Source organism: Heterodontus francisci, unplaced genomic scaffold, assembly GCF_036365525.1.
Source record: "Heterodontus francisci isolate sHetFra1 unplaced genomic scaffold, sHetFra1.hap1 HAP1_SCAFFOLD_102, whole genome shotgun sequence".
NCBI classification, from domain to species: domain Eukaryota; kingdom Metazoa; phylum Chordata; class Chondrichthyes; order Heterodontiformes; family Heterodontidae; genus Heterodontus; species Heterodontus francisci.
Window position 1 is genome coordinate 5,352,171 of NW_027140380.1, and position 13,605 is coordinate 5,365,775.

A 13,605-nucleotide genomic window follows, 5' to 3' on the forward strand; every position below is an offset into this window, starting at 1 on the left:
TTGATATCGAATGTCCCTTTCGGAGTTCAAATCTTGCTAAGTATTTTCTCCAGTGTGGCCCTGGATTACTGTGTGTCTCTGTAAAGGCTGGAAAGACTGGCTGTCATTGTACACACATGGTGATTGCTATTTATTTAAATCTGAAATTGTCAATGCAAGTCTTCTGTATTTCCCTGGTTGTCTGTGTGGTTTCCTTTTTTGATCCTCAATGCCAGAGAAATATGGTGTTGTGCTGTGTTCATAAGTCTTCATTAAATGATGCCCCAGGCTTTATATTCAAATTAAATACAAACAGTACTTATCATCTTACTTATCGACATGATCTCAGGTCCAGGTATTTTCCTTACTGGTGTGTGTGTGTGTGTGTGTATGCGTGTGTGTGCATGATATGTGTGTGTATGCGTGCATGTGTGTGCGCGTGTATGTGCACGTGTGCCTCTATGTGTGTGTGTGTACATGTGTGTGTATGTGTGTGTGCATGTGCGCGCGTGTGCATGTGCGTGTATGTGTGTGTGTGCGCGCGTGTGCCTCTATGTGTTTGCATGCATGTGTGTGTGCGTGTGTACATGCATTGCAAGCCATGTGTTGAATGTGTCTTTCAAAATGGAGTTTCTTTACAAATGTATGATGATGGCATGAGTTGCAGCAGTGGCTTGGTCTCGAAAAGAATACAGTTTCTCAAAGGTGAAGTCACCATTACACTACATTGCAGACAGTGAGCAGCCCTGTTGTTGACTCCTTCCTTCTGCACTGCAGCACCCAGGTACACATTGCACAGTGGCAAGACCAAAGCTTTCAGAGCTCGGGGCTTGGTCCCTCACTTCCAGCCCCTTGGGAGGAAGGGTTTAAATGACGTCCCATCTGGAATGTACATCTGGAATGAACATTCACCCTTGAACCCCTCAGTGAATCAAGGTGTTCTTCTTAAATCTTTTCCGGGTGCTCCTACGTGGTGCTCCCCACGCTCTGTCAGCTGAGGTGGAGACAGTCTGCTGACCTTGCTGCCCCATGGCTTGGGATGACATTGGCGGCCATCCTCTTGCTGCCTGAGGCCTGGAGGGCCCCGGCACACTGAGGGCCTCCTGCACAGGTACAGGGACCCCCTCTGTCATCGAGGGTGATGGAGGCAGGCACTGGCATCACTGGTGTCACTGGCAGAGGGGCTTTGGAGCTACTGTCCACACCAGGAGCACCCAGAGAGGACACCCCCAGATTTAGCAGCCAGCTGCTCCTCCCCGTTATAAGACACACTTGTACCTCCCTGCTGACCTGAGAGGGACGTGGACCTGGTGGAGAGTTCAGGTGCCTCGTCCCCCCTCTCACCTTGTCACCGCTGGATGGAGCTCATGGACAAAGTGATGGAGTGCAGGTCTGCGAACATCTCCGGCAGCCACTGATTGGTCGGCTGGATCTGGCTCTCCATGACAGTCACCAATCTCTCAATGGAGGAAGCCAGACACACCCCCATCAGAGACAGTGCAGCACCCAAGGCCTGGATGGACTCCTCCATCGTCCGTGCTTGGGTACACATAGCCTCTGGCAACTCTGCCAGATGTTGCCTGACCTCTCACTGCAGCTGCAGCATTTCCCGTGTTGCTGATGACACCAGAGGCACGTTATCAGCTTCAACTCGCTGATAGTTTTGGAACTGAGCAGATTTCCTTTGCTTGATTCTAAAACATGGAACTCAGTCTGACATGGTGACCCATGGGAGGATTTAAAATAACTTGGATGATCCCTAGGACTGGTGGAGGAGTATTCAATACCTCTATTTATTTGCTAACCACAAGTAACAGAGAAAACAGAAACTGTAATTGAACAAGCCGATATCTAAAATCTTCTCCCATAGATCAGATACTCTCGCAATATGTCTTGCCACCTTCAAAGATTGATGCACATGAACCCCAAGTCCCTCTATTCCTGCACACTCTTTGGAACTGTGCCATTAAGTATATATTGCCTCAGCCTATTCCTTCTGCTAAAATGCATCACCTCACACTCGTCACTATTAAATTCCATCATCCACCTGTCTGCCCATTCTGCTAGCCTATCACTGTCCTGTTGCAGGCAGTTCATTTCATATCACTGTTTGCCACTCCTCCATGTTTGGTGTCATTGGGATATTTTGAGATTCTACTCTATATTCCAAGATCCAAGTCATTTATCTGTAGCAAAAAAAGCAGTGGTTTTAGCACTGACCCTTGGGGAACAGCACTGTCGACTATCCTCCAGTCTGACCGAGAACCATTTAATACTTTCTTTTAATTTCCAAAATATACTTTATTCATAAAAATCTGTAAAAATTACATTCCCAAACAGTTCAAAACAGTATCAAGTCAAAAAATACAAACAGTGCAAAGGTGATCAGCTTCCTTCTTTACAATCATGAGTTGCCTCACAACCCTTCCATTTCATTGTCATGCCATATACATTTTTACATTTTACAGAACACAAACTTTTCCTGATACAGTTCGAGGGGTTTCCCATGGATCCAGCCCCTCAGTTCAGCCTGGTGGGGGGACCTTACACAGTGGTCTTTCCCCATTGAGCCTTTGCTGCGGCTGCCCTAAGCTTTAGTGCGTCCCTCACCACGTAGTCCTGGATCTTGGAATGTGCCAGTCTGCAACATTCGGTGGTGGACAACTCTTTGCGCTGGAAGACCAGCAGGTTTCGGGCAGACCAAAGGGCGTCTTTCACCGAATTGATAGTCCTCCAGCAGCAGTTGATGTTTGTCTCGGTGTGCGTCCCTGGGAACAGCCCGTAGAACACAGACTCCTGTGTTACAGAGCTGCTTGGGATGAACCTCGACAAAAACCACTGCATCTCTTTCCACACCTGCTTTGCTAAGGCACATTCCAGGAGGAGGTGGGCAACGGTCTCTTCCCCACCACAGACACCGCGGGGGCATTGCACGGAGGGGGTGAGACTTCGGGTGTGCATGAAGGATCTGACGAGGAGGGCCCTTCTTACCACGAGCCAAGCTACATCTTGGTGCTTGCTTGAAAGTTCTGGTGATGAGGCATTCCGCCAAATGACTTTGACGGTCTGCTCGGGGAACCATCATACAGGATCCACCGTCTCCTTTCCCCGTTGGGCCTTGAGGACATTCTGTGCAGACGACTGCCTGATGGATCGGTGGTCAAATGTGTTTTCCCGCAGAAACTGCTCCACGAAGGATAGGTGGTACGGCACGGTCCAACTGCATGGAGTGTTCCACGGCAATGTGACCAGGCCCATCCTTCGCAACACCGGGGACAGATACAACCTCAGCACGTAGTGACACTTGGAGTTGGCGTACTGGAGGTCTACACACAGCTTGATGCAGCCGCACACGAAGGTGGTCATCAGGATGAGGGCGACGTTGGGTACATTTTTCCCGCCCTCATCCAGAGATTTGAACATCGTGTCCCTCCGGACCCGGTCCATTTTAGATCCCCAGATGAAGCGGAAAATGGCTCAGGTGACCACCACAGCGCAGGAGTGGGGTATGGGCCAGACCTGCACCACATACAGCAACAACGTGAGCGCCTCGCACCTGATGACCAGGTTCTTACCCACAATGGAGAGAGATCGCTGCCCCCACATGCCCAACTTTTGTCGTACCTTGGCTACTCGCTCCTCCCAGGTTTTGGTGCACGCCCCGGCCCTTCCGAACCATATCCCCAGCACCTTCAGGTAATCTGAACTGACGGCGAAGTGGACAAAGGATCGGTCAGCCCAGTTCCCAAAGAACATGGCCTCGCTCTTGCCGTGGGTAACTTTGGCTCCCGAGGTCAGTTCGAACTGGTCGCAGATGCTCATCAGTCTGCGCACGGACAGCGGATCCGAGCAGAAGACGGCGACGTCATCCATGTGCAGGAGGGAGGTTTTCACCTGAGTGCCTCCGCTGCCTGGGATTGTCACCCCTCTTATGCTCGCATCCTTCCTAACAAAGAACCATTTAATACGACTCGCTATTTTCTGTCCTTAATCCAATTTTGTACAAAGCTGCCTGATTGTCGGTGCTGTTACTCAGTGTCCTTGTGCCATTGTGCAGTGAGGGTGAGTCTGTCAGCACGTGTGTTGCTGAGTCTGGGATCCTTGAGCAATCTGACTACAATCGTATTTTTACAAAAATAATTGGGGAAATGAACATATTTCACGAACAGGCAGCTGGAACTTGAAACAGCCAGTGGCAGAGTGGCACAGCGGAAGTGTGTTGGGCCCTTAAACCAGAGGTCGAAACCATTCTCTGCTATTTTGTAGTAACACAAACAGGTCACTTTCAAAACATCTAGTGTTTATCCACAATGACATCATGCTTCTTACTTTACTGCAATGAGCTTTTTTCTTCCAGAGATCATATCAATCAGCAACAAATCTCACAAATCACCGAGTCTCTCCCCCTTTGTCAACCCCTTCCTGCAGAGTCTCCGTTCCACCACCAGATGGTGATGTTGGCCACAATAAAACCAGGGCAAATGGTCACAGTGAGGAGACGGTCAGCAACAGAAAAGTGAAACAGTAACAGGGAAAACCTTGACACGACAACAGGGGACATCTTTACACAACAGAAAACATATTTACACAACAGGAAATACCTTGATACAACAGGGAGAACTCAATAAAATATAAATGCCTTGATTCTCCATCTCAGTCTTGTTGTCTTTCTGTTTCTCTCTCTCTGCGTCCCTCAGTTTTGCTTCCTCACAGTCTATTGGTTTTCTGTGTGTTTTTCTCTCTGTCCCATTGTCGATGGTGTTACTCAGCGTCCTTGTCACATTGTGTAACCAGGCTGAGCCTCCCAGCACCTGTGTTGCTGTAATAAAAACAGAAAATGCTTGAAATACTCAGCAGGTCTGGCAGCATCTGTGGAGAAAGAAACAAAGTTAACGTGAGCTAACGAAACAGATCTGAAATGTTAACTGTTCTCTCTGCACAGATGCCGCCAGACCTGCTGACTATTTCAAGCATTTTCTGTTTATGTTTCAGATTTCCAGCATCTGCAGTATTTTGCTTTTGTACGTGTGTTGCGATGTCTGGGACTGTTTGAGTGCAATGCTATTGCTTTATAAACAGCGTTGAAACAAACATTTATCTAGTTAACACACAGCACTAATACACAGCTGGATATAAACAGCAGCCTGCAGCAGAGGGTGCAGTGGAAGTTTATTAACACAAATAATTCACCAACACTATATTTACTGCTATCCTCAATCACACCACACTTCATCTTAACACGTTTTACTCTTCATTTACATCAACTTCTTGCTTCCAGTAAACACTTCAATTTGGAACACAGCTTCCAAATCACCTTTATTCACAAACCCGAACACAAACTGCAAAGGCTGCAAACACACACTAGCCCAGATTTTCCCCTTTCTGTTAACCCATTCCTGCATCACTGCCTCTCCACCAGCAGTTGTCGCTAGAATCATACAATCAGAGAATGGCGAAAGCACAGAAGGTGGCCGTTCGGCCTGTCGAACCCGTGCTGGCTCTCTGCTAGAGCAACTCACCTCGTCTCACTCCCCAATCAGTTCAATTTTGGTGGTGGGAAAACTTCTCAAAAGAATAATTCGGGACAAATGTGGGTTAATTCCAGAAAGTCAGCATGGATTTCTTAAGGGAAAATCATGTTTAACTGTCCTGCTGGAGTTTTTTGATGAGGTAACAGAGAGGGATGATGAGGGCAATGCTGTTGATGTGGTGTACATGGACTTTCAAAAGGTCTGGCAGCATCTGAAAGGTCACTGACGTGAAATGTTAACTCTGCTTCTCTCTCCACAGATGCTGCCAGACCTGCTGAGTATTTCCAGCACATTTTGTTTATATTTCAGATTTCTAGCATCTGCAGTATTTTTATTTAATTGACTATCAAAAGGAGTTTGAAACAGTGCAACACAACAGACTTGTGAGCTAAGTTATAACTCATGGAATAAAAGGGACAGTAGTAACATGGATATGGAATTGGCTGAGTGACAGGAAACAAAGAGTAGTGAGCAATGGATATTTTTCAGGCGAGAGGAAGGTTTGCAGTGGAGTTCCCCAGGAGTCAGTGTTGGGGCCCTCGCCTTTCCTGATATATGTGAATGACCTAGACCTGAGTGCACAGGGCACAATTTCAAAGGTTATGGATGATACGAAAATAGGAAGCATTGTGAACTGTAAGGAGGATAGTGTCAAACTTCAAAAGGACATAGACAAGTTGGTGGAATGGGAGGACAGATGACAGGTGAAGGTCAATGTAGAGAAATGTGAATTGATTCATTTTGGTAGGAAGAACATGGAGAGACAATATCGAATAAAGGGTACAATTCTAAAGGGGGTGCAGGAGCAGAAGGACCTGGGGGTATAAGTCATCCAAGGTGGTGGAATTGGTGGAGAGAGCGGTTAATAAAGCATACAGTGTCCTCGGCTTTAGTGATAGAGGCATAGAGTACAAGAACAAGGAGGTCATGTTGAACTTGTATAAGACACTAGCCTTAGCTGAAATACTGAGTCCAGTTCTGGGCGCACACTTTAGGAAAGATGTGAAGGCATTGGAGAGATTATGGAAAAGATTCATGAGAATAGTTCCAGGGCTGGGGCAGCACAGTGGTGCAGTGGTTAGCACTGCAGCCTCACTGCTCCAGAGACATGGGTTTGATTCTGGGTACTGCCTGTGCGGAGTTTGAAAGTTCTCCCTGTGACCACGTGGGTTTTCACCGGGTGCTCTGGTTTCCTCCCACAGCCAAAGACTTGCAGGTTGATAGGTAAATTGGTCATTCCAAATTATTCCCAGTGGTGGCAGGGATTACTGCAGGGTTAGGATCAATGAGTGGTTGTTGTTCAGCACAGACTTGGTGGGCCAAATGGCCTGTTTCAGTGCTGTATCTCTAAATAAAAAATAAATAAAAATAAATGAGGAACTTCAGTTATGAAGATAGATTGGAGAAGTTAGGACTGTTTTCCTTGGAGAAAAGAAGGCGAAGAGGAGATTTCATAGTGGTATTCAAAATGATGATGGGTGTGGACAGAGTGGATAGGGAGAAACTGTTCCCACTTGTGAAAGGATCGAGAACGAGAGGGCACAGATTTAAAGTCATTGGTAAAAGAAGCAAAAGCGACATGAGGAAAAACTTTTTCACGCAGCGAGTGGTTAAAGTATGAACTGCCTGAGAATGTGATGGAGGCAGGTTCAATTGAAGAATTCAAAGGGGAATTAGACTGTTATCTGAAAAGGAAGAATGTGCAGGATTATGGGGGGAAGACGGGGAAGTGACATGAGGTGAATTGCTCATTTGGAGAGTCAGTGCAGACACGATGGGCCAAATGGCCTCCTTCGGGGCAATAACAATTCTGTGATTCCAATATTCAAGACATTTATATATAATAAAAGCAAAATACTGCGGATGCTGGAAATCTGAAATAAAAACAAGAAATGTTGGAAATACTCAGCAGGTCTGGCAGCATCTGTGGAGGGAGAAGCAGAGTTAACGTTTCAGGTCAGTGACCCTTCTTCAGAAATAATAAATATTGGAAATGTAAAAGGTTATCAGCAAGTAAGGTGGGGGTGGGGCAAAGGAGAAGGTGTAAATAGGACAAGGTCACAGAATAGCTGACCAGAAGGTCATGGAGCAATGGCAAACGATATGTTAATGGTGTGTTGAAAGACAAAGCATTGGTACAGCGTGATGCCACTACCAAACGCATCTTCCCCTCCCTTCTCCTGTCAGCCTCATTAGTTCTGTGAATAATACAATGATTTAATAGACAAAGTTTTGAAACATTCCTGCCCATAAATCTTGGTAACAGAGAGTGTGTGGATCTCCTGACTCAGAATGTTTAATGGATACAGTCCTCAGATCCGACAAGGAACCCCTGAACATCCACAGTAAAGACAGTGTGGATGAGGAAATGTAAGAGCCGGGAGCTGAAACTCAGGGACGGCCGAGCTCTCCTGTCATTGAGCTTGTGTGTCTGCTCTGCTCGCCGCACTTCCGGCTCTACTTTGTTTCCAATGAAAAGATGAAAAGGGCCGTTCGGTTTTCCTCTCACTGACAGCGTGTTTCACTTGGGTTAATATAACCCGGGACTTTTGCTGCTGAAATGAATTCTGCAAGGTCCCAGCAAACACACCGGCTCCCTCCTTTCTCCCCTCTTTCTATCGGATTGTTTTACCAGGAGGGGCTCAATAATAACAAACCCCCTGCAGGGAATGACCGCAAATTGAGCATCTAAATGGGGCAAGTGGGCAGCTTTCTGGGTTCTAGGTTCCCCCTACCCCGCCCCTCCCTCCCTCCAGTCCAAGCCCCTCTTCACTTTCTTTGGGACTTTGATGAGGGTGAAATGGGGAAAGTTCCCATTGATGTTTGAATGCTGAATTGCTGCAGAGATCTGCGCACGCGCGCTGTAGCCCCGCCCCCCGTGAGACGTCACAATGAGGAGTGGAGCGCATGCGCAGACTTTCCCCAACCCAGTCTGTGAGGCCATTCACTCAATCAGGGCAAGATGCTTTAAATCAGCTGCTAATGGAGACTTCCCGGGCCCGGGGGAAGGGAACAAACAGCATCTGCTTCCAGCAGCCACTGCTTTGGGAGCGTGTCCGCAGATGTGCTCAGAGATTAGCATTGAGTGGTGGGAAGTTGAGGGGGAGTCGGGGAGTGTTTGTAACAGACACTGTGGAGCAGGAGCTGCTCCCGGAACATGGAGTGAGCCGGGGACACGGGGAAGGGAGAGTTCATTCTCGGACAGTGTCTGTACAGGCTCAGGGAGACACAATGGGAAGAAATCACTATTGAAAATCACTGACAATTTCACCACCCAAAGGAGAGGGAATTTTCCTGCTTTAGTTCCAGTCTCTCACTGTTTGTTGGATTGTGAACAGTGGAGGAAAAATAGCCGCAAAATAACGATGTGGACAGTTAGACAAAGAACATTTATTGCAGACACCAGGTGAGAAGTGTGAAAGGCACATTTTAAATAGTGGCTGCTTGTTTTCCGTTGAAATAGAAATGTGACTGTGTAAAGGTCACTGCTCTATCGGACAGTCCCAGTCATTGAGCAGTGCAGGGCTTGTGTTGTTTCTGAATGTCACAAACTTGTTGTAAAACCTCTGCAAACACCTGGTAAACAGAAGCTGAATACTGCAGTACTGCAGTGGAGTCAGACACTGACACTGTTTGTGTTCCTGGTTTTCATTTTATGATTGTTCATAATGATTATTATTGGGACGATTACATTGATCGCTTTTGTATCTTCTATCTCACCAGTTCTTTCATTCCTGCAGGAAAATACATGAAGGAACCTGACTGGATGTGGTGATTCCTGGACACAAGGAAAAGTGCAGTGATCTCGTTCCAACACACAGTCGGTACAGGATCACTCCCAAAGCACATAGATACTGCCAGCTCATCAGTTCCACTGGAACAAACAAAAGAAGTAGTCAGACAGACACTGATCCCAAAGTCGAGAGACACATTTTCAATCCAACAGTCAAACAACAGCAGGAGAGACAGAAGTTGTTTCCATTTCACTCCAATTCAGTACAGCTGACAGGTTGATACATCAATCGCAGTCCAAAAACAAACTCACTATCAGATCTCAATAAACTCTGTCACCATGGTTACATTTTAAATATAAAATCTGAAATAGAACAGACAAAATTTACATGATTGAAAGGTACAGAATGAATGCAAGGAGGCTTCAAGGGGATTTGGAGAGGCTAAGTGAATGGGCTAGAACATAGCAGATGGAATATCATGTGAATAAGTGTGAAGTTCTCCACTTTGGTAGAATAAACAGAAAGACAGAGTATTTCTTAAATGGTGAGAGGCTGGGAAGTGTCGATGTCCAAAGGGACCTGGGTGTCCTTGCTCATGAGACACTAAAAGTTAGTGTGCAGGTGCAGAAAGCAATTAAGAGGCAACTGGTATGTTGGCTTCATTGAAAGGGGATTTGAGTGCATGAGTAAAGATGTATTGCTTCAATTGTATAAAGTCTAGATGAGACCGCACCTGGAATATTCCGTACAATTTTGGTTTCCTTATCTAAGGAAGGATAGACTTGTCATAGAGGGAGTGCAACGGAGATTCACCAGACTAATCCCCTGGGATGGTGGGGTTATCTTCTGATGAGAGACTGCAGAAACTGGGCCGAAATTCTCTGGAGTTTTGAAGAATGAGAGGTGATCTCATTGAAACTTTCAAAGTTCTTACAGGGTGTCACAGGGGAGATATGGATAGGATGTTTCCTCTGTCTAGTGCGTCTAGAACAAGGGGGCACAGTCTCAGAATAAGGGCAGGCCATTTGAGACTGAGATGAGCAGGAATTTCTTTGCTCAGAGGGTGGGAAATCTGTGGAATTCTTTATCCCAGAGGGCTGTGGAGGCTCAATCATTGAACATATTCAAGACAGAAATCGATAGATTATGGCATAGAGGTAGATGATCAGCCACAATCTGTTTGAATGGTGGAGCAGGCTCGATGGGCTGAATGGTCGAATGCCCCTATTTCCGATGAATCCGATAATGTACATCAGACGTTAGACCATGTTATGCATTACATACCAGTTCAAAAATCCCACAGAGATTAAGACTGAAAGATACAGTATCAATTCCATTACTACAAAATGAAGGACTTGGAGCTTGCAGACCAGCCCATGTATAAGATTGAAAGTTATATTTTCATTCACAATCGTTTTCACAGAACTGAATATTAAATACCAATCCACAACTTGTACAGGACTACCAAATAAAACCTACAACTGTAAAATACAGTTAATCCATATTTTAAATTAAACACAAGGCAAACAAATATTGATACATTAAGAGAGAGGGAAACAGTGAAAGCGAAGCGGAGCATAAAGAGCCCAGGAGAGGGAGAAAGATTTCACTCGGAGAGCAGGGAACAGCGAGAGCAGACGTCAAAAAAGGCAAAGGAATACACAATTAACGGGAGAACACTGAATGGTGTCGAGGAAGTGAGAGACGTTGGAGTGAATGTCCACAGATCCCTGAAGTAGCAGGACAGGTCAATAAGGTGGTTCAGCTGGTATATGGAATCCTTTCCTTTATTAACTGAGGTACAGAATATAAGGGTGATCTGGGTGTCCATGTCAATAAGTCACTGAAAGCTAACATGCAGGTGCAGCAAGCAATTAGGAAGGCTATTGGTATGTTAGCCTTTATCACAAGAGGATTTGAGTACAGGAATAGTGAATTCTTGCTTCAATTGGAAAGAACCTTGCTTAGACCGCACTTGGAGTACTGTGTGCAGTTTTGGTCTCCTTACCTTAGGAAGGATATTATTGCCACAGAGGGAGTGCAACAAAGGTTAATCAGACTTGTTCCTGGGATGGTGCGAATGTCCTATGAAGAGAGATTGGGGAAACGGGCTGTATTCTCTGGAGTTTCAAAGAATGAGAGGTGATCCCATTGAAACCCACAAAATACTTAAAGGACAGTCAGGGTAGATGCAGCTAAGATGTTTCTCCTGGTTGGGGAGTCGAAAACCAGAGGGTGCAATTTCAAAATAAGGATGAAACCACTTAGGACAGAGATGAGGAGAAATGTTGTTACTCAGAAGGTTGTGAATCTTTGGAATTCTTTACCCCAGAGGGCTATGGAAGCTCAGTCATTGAGTATGTTTAAAGCAGAGATTGACAGATTTCTAAATACAAATGACATAAGGGAATATGAGGAAAGTGTGGGGAAATAGGCATTGAAGTGGATGATCAGCCATGATCATATTGAATGGTGGGGCAGGCTCGATGGGCTGAATGGCCGACTCCTGCTCCTATGTTCCTATGTTCCTAACTCCACATGATCGGTGAGGCACAGCTTCAGGTCGACTTGGTGGGTGGTGCAAACAGATATCACTGCTTTTGGTCTTCACCAGAACAGAGAGTGAGATGTAACATTGATCATCAAACAGACTGTGAGAGAATACAACAGAATAAAACACATGGAGAGACACTGTGGAATAACAAATAGATTTGATTGGAATGTTGAATTTTGATTGGAATAGATAAAACAGCAGATTAAATTGGGATTCTCATCATTATATTGATCTGGGACAGAAAAGAGAAACTGGTGGGAAGAAGGAAGAAAAGAAAGGATGGAACTGTTCAGTTTTTCTGAGTTTTTTCACCCACCCATCAAAGCTGGATTTTAAAAAAAGATGCAAATAACGAAGAATTTCACCAAAAAGGGAGATTAAATGCTGCCGAAACCTTGGATCGAATGATGCCCCAACAGATCACCTGTTTAACTGTCTCCTCACTGGGGGATTTCAATCAGTGAGTAATATTATTCTCTACCTTTTTTTTTGTTAAATGAACCCAGAACTGTCACTTGGAGTTAATATCTGTGTTTCCACTCCTGAATAACAAAAGTGTGAATTTCTCAATATTTTTTGGACACATTTCCTGCTGGAAGAACTAAGAACTCCTTTCTAATTTACACAATACTACGTACACACTCATCAAGCCTCCGAAGCTAGCATCCTTGGTGCTGCTCTCTCTTCCAAACCTCATCTCATGTGACTGTTACATCATCACTCTGACAGTGGGAGGGGTTGATCCCACTGTCTTCAGCATTAACCCTTTACATCCTTATACTACACTGTCTGTTCAAAAAAATTGGGTGGAGGGAACCTCTTTCATTTATTGAAACACCAACAGCTGCCAGTTGAAAATCAACTCAACCCATCAGAGAGAGAGAGAGAGTGAGAGACTGTCAGAGAACTTCCTGCATCCAGTCCTGACCCTGTCACACTCAGCAGATGCTCACCCAGACCCCACTCTCATCAACACTGAATACTGTTACCGAGACCCTTCAAATACTGTTTATAAAAAGGTAGAACAGGTCAAAGTTCACACAGCTGTATTGAATAGAACAAAGTTTAATATTTTCTCACCGTCTGTCGGTAACCACATGAGACATAGGTTTTCTTATTTGCTTCCTTTGATTTTTCTTGTTCCTGACTGACAAATATTCCAAACCTCGGATCAACCCTCCCACTTGCGTCATGTCCCAGTCACGGTTGAAAGCAACACATAACGACACAAACACTCTGAAACATACAACGCAGTCACACTTTCCTTCAGTGAGATTAATGTCGAGCTGTTTTCCAGGTTGAATGTAACTGTGAACAAACTTCTATCAAAGAAGTTGCCTTTGGCGTATCAGCACTGAATTTCTGTGCAAGGAGGAACAGCCATTCCAAACTCACATCCTTCACAAAGGCTGTTTTCTCCTGTGACTGAAATTCATTATGTAATTTGAATTCGAAGTCAAATTTCACAAGACAGAAATGTAAATGAAAGATAAGGAAGCTTCTAAAGAACACTGCAAATGTGCAATAAGACTCTGCTGGGAGTTGAACCCAGGATCTCCTATTTACTAGACAGGTGCTGTAACCAACTAAGCTACAGAGCCAGATTGAAAAGGCTTGCGCAGTTGAAATCAGAGAAGGGCACTATTTATTCTCATCCCACTTCTCCACTGGTCACAACATATTTTAACTTTTCCCACTTCCTGATACAGTCGATCATATACTGTATTTTTCCCAGAACTGAGAATGAATGTTTTGGAAGTAAATACATAATTCAATTTTTTCCAAAAGTTTACAGAATACAACATGT

The 13,605-nt window shown here is 45.1% G+C and overlaps 1 non-coding gene across 1 annotated transcript; it reads right to left on the reverse strand.

Moving 5' to 3' along the window:
- Positions 1–13,325: 13,325 nt before the first annotated feature.
- Positions 13,326–13,399, reverse strand: trnat-agu (transfer RNA threonine (anticodon AGU)). The gene has a single exon. It is a non-coding gene; the product is annotated as a tRNA-Thr (tRNA).
- Positions 13,400–13,605: the final 206 nt, after the last annotated feature.